The sequence below is a fragment of the Emys orbicularis genome, chromosome 9 (genome assembly GCF_028017835.1).
Source record: "Emys orbicularis isolate rEmyOrb1 chromosome 9, rEmyOrb1.hap1, whole genome shotgun sequence".
Lineage (NCBI taxonomy): Eukaryota > Metazoa > Chordata > Testudines > Emydidae > Emys > Emys orbicularis.
The window spans coordinates 54,317,089-54,325,409 of record NC_088691.1 but is presented as its reverse complement, the minus strand read 5'-3'; positions in this window follow the sequence as shown (position 1 = coordinate 54,325,409).

Here is an 8,321-nt window from a genome sequence, read left to right as displayed (position 1 = left end):
AGGACAAATCCCGAGTTTGCTAGACCTTGGTGAGTCACACACCCTTTGTAAACTGCAGAGGAACCCTTTCCATTCCACAGCCTGACAAGGCACTTTCTTTCTCCTGAGTAGCTTCAGCTTAACAATGCAAATGATACTCCAAAATCTGAACCACGCTTTACAACTCTTAATCAGTGGCTGCTTTGTTATGTACAAGGGCCCCATTTGCAAGAATACGAGCTGAAAAGAATAGCATATCCGCTGCTTAGCAATTCCTGAGTACATAACCAATCTCACTATACTTAGCATTATATGCAGTAAACACTCTACTCTTAAATTACTGTTCATGGCAATAAAGTCCCATTAAACATACATTCTCTCTCCTATTATGCAGTTGTGCTCTAAATGAGGTGTCTACACTGTGTTCTACACTAGGTTAATCTTTTGGGTTCTCTCCCGAATTAACAAAAATTCCATTTAGTTTCCTTTCCGATTTCCTCCCTTTCATGACCATGCTATAAAGCAAAGCTGAGCCAGCAAATGGTACCCGTGTAGCAGCCAGATGGGTCTCAGGACTAAGCTCCTGCCCTGAGAAAAAGGCAGGGAATACTAGCCAGGCACTAGCTGCCCCTATATTACAGCTCCATGTGCCACACCGGGAGCTCTCAGCACTCCCATCGCAGTGCCGTGCTCCTTATTTTCAAAAGGGGCAGATGAATTTTTTTCCAGAGATCGTTGTAGCTTCCTAATACGCAAGGCAAAGCTTAGGGTTGCCAACTTTCTAATTGCAAAAAAATGAACACCCTAGCCCCACCCCTTCCTGAGGTCCCACCCCCTACCCTGCCCATTCCCGAGGCCCCACCCCCTGCCCTGCCCCTTCCCTGAGGTCAAGGCCCCGCTTACTACATTGCCCCTCTCTCAGTGGCTCGCTCTCCCCCACCCCCTCACTCATTTTCACTGGGCTGGGGCAGAGGGTTGGGGTGCGGGAGGGGGTGAGAGCTCCAACTGGGGGTGCAGACTCCAGAGTGGGGCCAGAAATGAGGGGTTCAGGGTGCAGGAGGGGGCTCCAGGTTGAGGCAGGGAATTGGGGTGCGGGAGGGGGTAAGGGCTCTGGCTGGGGGTGCAGGCTCTGGGGTGGGGTTGGGGATGAGTGGTTTGAGGTGCAGGAGGGGACTCCAGTCTGGGGGGTGGGGCCGAGGGATTCGGAGTGTGGGAGGGAGCTGTGGGTTGAGGCAGGGGGTTGAGGTGTATGAGGGGGTGTGGGCTGGTGGTGAGGGCTCTGGGGTGGGGCTGGGGATGAGGGGTTTGGGGAGCAGGAGGGGGCTCCAGGCTGGGGGGTGAGGCTGAGGGGTTCAGGGTGTGGGGGAGCTCTGGGCTGGGGTTTGGGGTGGGGGGGTGAGGGCTCTGGACTAGGGTTGCGGGCTCTGGCATGGGGCCAGGGATGAGGGGCTTGGGTTGCAGGAGGGGGCTCCAGGTTTGGGGGGCCTTAGGGCTGGAGCAGGGAGTCGGGGCTCATGATTGAGGTGCAGGCTTACCTTGGGCAGCTCCTGGTTGACGGTGCTGCGGGTCTAAGGCAGGCTCCCTGCCTGACTTGGCACCGTGCTGCGCCCCAGAAGCAGCTGGCAGGTCCGGCTCCTAGGCGGGGGGGGGGGGGGGGCAGGACGCTCCATGCAGTGCTCTCAACCACAGGATCCACCCCCTCCCCCCCAGCTCCCATTGGCCATGGTTCCTGGCTAATGAGAGTGTGGAGCCCATGCTTGGGGCAAGGACAGCGTGCAGAGCCCCGTGGCCCCCCCACCTAGGAGCCGGACCTGCTCCCCACGTTGGGGGCGCAGCACAGTGCCAGGACAGGTAGAGACTAGCCTGCCTTAGACCCGCAGCACCGCCAACCACACTTTTAATGGCCTAGTCGACGGTGCTGACCAGAGCTGCCAGGGTCCCTTTTCGACCGGGCTTTCCAGTAAAAAAACGGACATCTGGCAACCCTAGCAAAGGTGTCTGGTGAAAGATCATGTGTCCCTACAGAACAGAGCTGGGAAGAGAAACATCTCTAGTTACAGAGCGTAGGATCACATGACCTTGCTCTGGGATTTAAATACCATGAAGCAATTCATTTACATTTCTGCTGGGGATAAGCCCTCAGTGGAGGATCAGGCCCTCTGCACCTAGGTACCGCGGGTACAACAGCACTTCTCTCCTACGCAGGGTGTGGGGGCGGGGGGAGCGCATTAACACATGGGCAGTGGGTAGATCCTGGGGCTGGGCCAGTGCACGTTCTGCAGCAGGGAACAGGGAGGAGGGAGTGGAGCCCCCAGAATGTAAAGAGCCCCACAGCTCAGAGCCTGCTGTCCCTTCTTCCCCACCCTCCCATGCATAGTGTAGCAGCCCAACCTGTTCCTTTCTCACCTCTCCCCTCCCAACCTCCCAGTACTCCCATGTGTGATGCTGGCAAACCAGGGGCCAGCTCTTGCCAAGGCTTTAGGCCTCAGCTGAGCACTGACAAATTCATTGCTGGAAACCAGACCAGCTCACCTCTGCAGTATGACTAAGATAGGTATTGGACTTATAACAATGGGGTTAGCCTTTATGAAATGCTTGTAAGTTGCTGCATGCATTAATCTCACTTATAATATCTTTATCATCTGCTATAAGGTAATAGTTACGTTTTTGCTTTGCAACTGTAACAAATGTTTGGTCTGGAACTATGAACCTGTCAGGAGGGATTGTCTCCTGCTCATCAGGACAGTTATCAAAACTAAATGGGCCATTGTGGGATATCACAATACAGTACAAAGACTTTGTTAATTGCCCCTTCACACCCAGGAAGAGGCTGTGTGCAAAAGGGCTCATCCCATCAGCTTGAATTCTGAAAGAAAGATATAAAAATAGCTGACAAGAAAATTGTTCATCTCTTTTCTGTTCAGACTCTCAGGGCTGGAGCTAGGAAACAGAAAGCAGAGATTCCCACGGTCATCCTAGGTTAGCCCTAAAAGACATTCAGTGCTGCTGACCGATGAACGGTACAGAGTTTAAGCGTAGAAGTTTCTGGTTATCAGGGAATAACATACAGATTATCAAGGGGTGCAAAATTCAGTTTAAGATTGGATGGTGTAAGGAATAATACATAATTTGCAATATCCCCGATTGGGGGTAAAAGATTAATGGGTCAAAGTACAGACATTGAGATATGAGGGTATGTTGTTCATATAATGGCTATGTTCAGGTGTGGAGTATAATGAGTGGGGATGGATTGACCCTCATTTGGTGAGATTTAACGTTCAGTGAGTTTATGGTTCCAGTTCATATGGTCCAACGGATAAAGTCTCTCGGTCCCTTTCTCGTAGTCGATGCACGATGTCACTCCGGTTCACGCCTCCTGGTACTGTCGGTGGCCGGTGATGTGTACGGTGTAGATGTCCCTGGACCATTGGATGGTATCTGAGACCATGAGGCACCGCATGAGCCGTGTGTAGCGTCGACCGATCCCGCAGGTCCGCAGCACACGCTCATTGCAGGTGTCCCAGGCACCCAGGGCTCCAACTATCAGGGCGTCCATCTGCACCTCGTAGCCCTTCGCTCTCAGGGTGTCGGCCAGGGGGGGTGTAATTTTCCAGCTTACGAGCTCAGGCTTTCCAAAATGCTGGGGTTCTGTTCTCAAAGGAAAACGTGACATTGACGAGGATGATCTTTTTCTGGGCCTCATCGGTGACGACGATGTCAGGTCTTAGCTGACTGTCGGTACCGGGGATGGCACACCTCCCCCAGGCACGGTGCGATGGCTTTCACCAGGCAGTTCTGGATGGTGTTGTGGCACAACTGCCAGGCTCTGGAGTGGGGCTTGCAGCTGCACAGGACGAGGGGCAGGGTCTCGTTGGAGTAGCTGCACTTCCTGCAACGCTTGTCTCGGTTCCCGTGGCGGACGGCTCCGTTGAGCAGGACACAGTTGAGCCGGGCACGGTGGATGAACCGTGTTGGGGAAATGGGGAAATGGGTGAAGCTGCCCCTGGCGAGGAAGTGGTTGCTGGCGTCCCACTTACTGGTCAACCAGGCTTTACCCTGGTCTGGTTTACACTTCCGGGTTTCCACGTACAGTGAGTGGACGGCGGCCTTCAGGGTCCTCTCCAGCATGCCCCTGGCACTCCGGCTGACGATGGTGTTGTTACTACACCTCTCCTTTGTCACCTTTGTAACCGCAGACATGGATTTCCTTCTTGCCTGTCAGCGAAGCTGTACGCATGGGCTTGGAGAAGACACCGTGCTGGTCCTGCTAGCCCGATCTTCTCCCACAAAGCGTCCATGCTGGTTTTTTTATATCTATCAGCTGCATCCAACACAATTAACACAGAGTTTTGTTCGCAGCAGTTCAGTCATCATTAGCAGGGGACACTGAACTGCTCATAAGTGTGTCCAATCCTTCCTAGCAGAGGGGAGTTTGAAGCAATTGCTCTCCTACGCTGGGGCCCTCTGGGGGAATCCTGCAGAGATCTATGCCTTCACCCTTCCTGTTTCATGAGAATCTGTGGCTTTTGTCAGGTTTCAGAGTAGCAGCCGTGTTAGTCTGTATTCCCAAAAAGAACAGGAGTACTTGTGGCACCTTAGAGACTAACAAATTTATTTGAGCATAAGCTTTCATGGGCTACAGCCCACTTCATCAGATGCATAGAATGGAACATATAGTAAGAAGATATATATACATACAGAGAACATGACAAGGTGGAAGTTGCCATACCAACTCTAAGAGGCTAATTAATTAAGATGAGCTATTATCAGCAGGAGAAAAAAAACGTATGTAGTGGTAATCAAGATGGCCCATTTCAGACAGTTGACAAAAAGGTGTGAGGATACTTAACATGGGGAAATAGATTCAATTTGTGTAATGACCCAGCTTTTGTGAGAGCTAGTGCCGAGCTGCAGGTGCAGGGTACTCAGCATCCTGACATCCTGCTCATGTCAGACCCAGCTGGTGCTGGGGCAGTAATTAGCCAGGGACGGTACAAGGCTGGGGCATTGGTGCAAGCAAGTGGTTTATGGCCCACAGTCTAGAGGAATGGGGGGGGATGTTGGTGGGTTCTGGGAAAGAGTTGTTGAGGGAGGGTCATAGCTGCATCTGTGACTCCAGAACTTGTTTCCCTTGGCCTATCAGAGCCCGCCCCCTCCTCCCCCCCCCCCCCCGATAGCTGCCCTTCCTGGCAGGTTTCAGAGTCTGCCTCCTTTCAGGGGCATTTGGGGCAGAGCAGGGTTAGGGCTTGGGGTGCCAGGGTGTGGTTCAGACCTATCAAGTGTACTGCCTCCCTCCCTATCCCACGATACCGCAGCCTATGACAGTACGCCAGCACAGGGAGCCGCAGGGCAAGGAGATCAGCTAGATCAGCACAGATGTGGTTCTTAGGCAGGGGATCCCAGCAGTTCCTTAGGACAGCTGCTCCCCTACTCTGGCGGGAGGTGTTGACAATCTCCACCAGCAATGGATTGTTTTGTCCATGGGTGAGGTTTTTCGCCTGCCGCCCTACCAAGGTCTGGGCCCAAGCCTGGAGGTTCCCTTGGAAGTTAGAGCCACCTTTGCCTCTACGCTGGCCCTGGCATCATAGCCCCTCCCCAGCCTGCCCATTCCTCCTCCTGACCAGAGAGAACAGAGACATAATGCAGAGCAATTCATCTTGGACACCTGCAAACTCCGAAACACAGCTACTCACTGCAAGAGAGAAAGCTGAGCCAGTACTGCCAAAGGAGACCGATGGGTGGCAGTGGACAACAAAACAGCCATGTGTTGGCAATACAGTATGTACAGCCAATAGTTAAGGGCTGCGTTTGTGGAGACGCATCACATCACAGAGCAGGGGAGAAATAGTTCTTCTATGTGGAATCTTTCCACCGAGTCCAATAAACATTAGCTTCGGCTGTAAACGGTTCTGGTGCAACTGCATTGGGAATATTCGGTTCTGTTCTTAGCTCTCATGAAGCATAAGAACTGAGAGTTTATTGTTATCATGGTTCTATGCACCTCTCTGGCTGATCTGGTGAAGGCCTTACTCCCAACTTGATGGCATTTCTCTGTCTGGACGTCTGTCTATAATGTGGTAACTTTGGAACACCACATCCAATCAATGCCAAAATTTCAGAGAATGTTGTAGACATAACTGGGCAGAACCCAACTGATTTGTGGGGAAATCGGAAAAACAAAAGGGGGGGAAATGGGGCCCCTGCCATCTGATTAGCATAGCCACAGCTGCAAATACCTGTGCAATTGTCTATAGATAAACTAATGGCAGCAATTGACACCTTCCAGCATAACACTATTCCCAATAGAGTTTCATCCTCCCAATAGCATTTATTACATTAATACTCTGAATGATTTATCACTCAGGTGGAAAGAAGATGGTGGGAGAGCAAGGTGGGGAATGGAGCTGTGCACACAGCCCCTGGCCTAGGCAGGGAGGGAGAATGCAGGACCTCAGTATGGGGGGTGGGGGGAGGAGAGAATGAGGAGACACACAGACTAGGGTTGCCAGGTGTCCAGTTTTTGACCAGAAAGTCCAGTCAAATGGGAACCTGTACAGTGTCCAGTCAGATGTACTAACCAGACACCAAAAGTCAGGTTACTGTGCATGGGGGGGGGGGGAGGGGAGGAGGAGGTGTGGGTCATCAACCCGCACCTGTCCCTGCTCAGCTGGGACCGCCTCCTACCATCTCATGGGCAGGCAGGCTCCATGTCAGCAGCTGCAGTTCCCGTCCCAGCCCCAGAGCAGAGGGAGGCCAGCTGGTGGTGGGAGAGAGGTGGAGGCAATGAAGAAGGAGGAGAGGGGAGAGCAGCGAGTGTCAGGGGAGGGGTGGAGAAGAGAGAGCAAGGGGTGGGGCCTCCAGGTAAGAGGCAGGGCAGGGGGAGGTTCCAGCATTCCTGCTGCAGTGTCCAGTTTTCAGAAATTAGAAAGTTGGCAACCCTAGACCCCCAGGCAAGAGGAAGGTTGGGGGGAGTTGCAGAGAGGGTGGGGGGAATGGAGGGATGCAAGGAGCCCCTGTTATGTGCAATGGGCTACACAAGCTATGAAATGTGAGACCCCTGACTTAATAAAACAATAATATCAATAATAATCCTTACCAGAAAGATACTGGAAGTCAAAACCTAGTGAGGCTAATAGCAAGGAGCACAAACTCTGGCAGGTTAAGTGTTAAAGTATAATAAGGCAGGCCAAGTAAGAATTTAAGAAGCAACTTGCTAAAGATGCAAAAACTAACGGTAAGAATTTTTAAAGTCCATCAGAAGCAGGAAGTCTGCCAAACAGGCAGTGGGGGCACTAGACAACAAAGGTGCTAAAGGAGCACTCAGAGAAGGTAATGCCATAGCAGAGAAACTAAATTAATTCTTTGCATCAGTCTTCTCCTACATTGATGTGCCAATACAGGAGGTTTTAGAATAAATTGATAAATTAAACAGTAATAAGTCACCAGGACCAGATGGTATTCACCCAAGAGTTCTGAAGGAACTCAGATATGAAATTGCAAAACTTTGTTTGTAACCTATTACTGAAACTAGACTCTGTACCAGATTATTGGAGGATAGCTAATGTAACATTGATTTTTAAAAAGGGCTCTAGAGGTGATCCTGGCAATTATAGGCCGGTGACCCTAACTTCAGTACCTGGCTGAAATTATAGAAAAGAACAGAATTATCAGACATGTAGATGCACATGTTGTTGGGGAAGGGTCAGCACAGCTTTTATAAAAGGAAGTCATGCCTCACCAATCTATTCAATTTCTTTCGGGGTGTCAACAAGCAAGTGGACAAGGGTGCTTCAGACAATATAGAGTAGTTGGATTCTCATGGATCAGTAATGGATTAAAATATAGGAAACAAAGGGCAGGAATAAATGGTCAGTTTTCACAGTGGAGAGAGGTAAACAGTGGGGTCCTCCAAAAATATGAACTGGGGCCTGTGCTGTTCATTAATGACCTGGAAAAGCAGGTGAACCGTGAAGTAACAAAGTTTGCAGATGATACAAAATTATTCAAGATAGTTAAATCCAAAGCTGACCGTGAAGCGTTACAAAGGGATCTCTCAAAATAATACATACAAAATGATGGGGTTTAAATTAGCTGTTACCACTCAAGAAAGAGATCTTGGCGTCACCATGCTTCAGCTCAATGCACAGCGGCAGTCAAAAAAACGGAATGTTAGGAATCGTTAGGAAAGTGATAGATAATAAGACAGAAAATATCATAATGCCACTATATAAATCCATGACACGCCCACACCTGGAATACTTCTTACGGGTCTCATTGCCCCATCTCAAAAAGGAAATAGTGGAACTGGAAAAGGTTCAGAGAAGGGCAACAAGGGTTTGGAA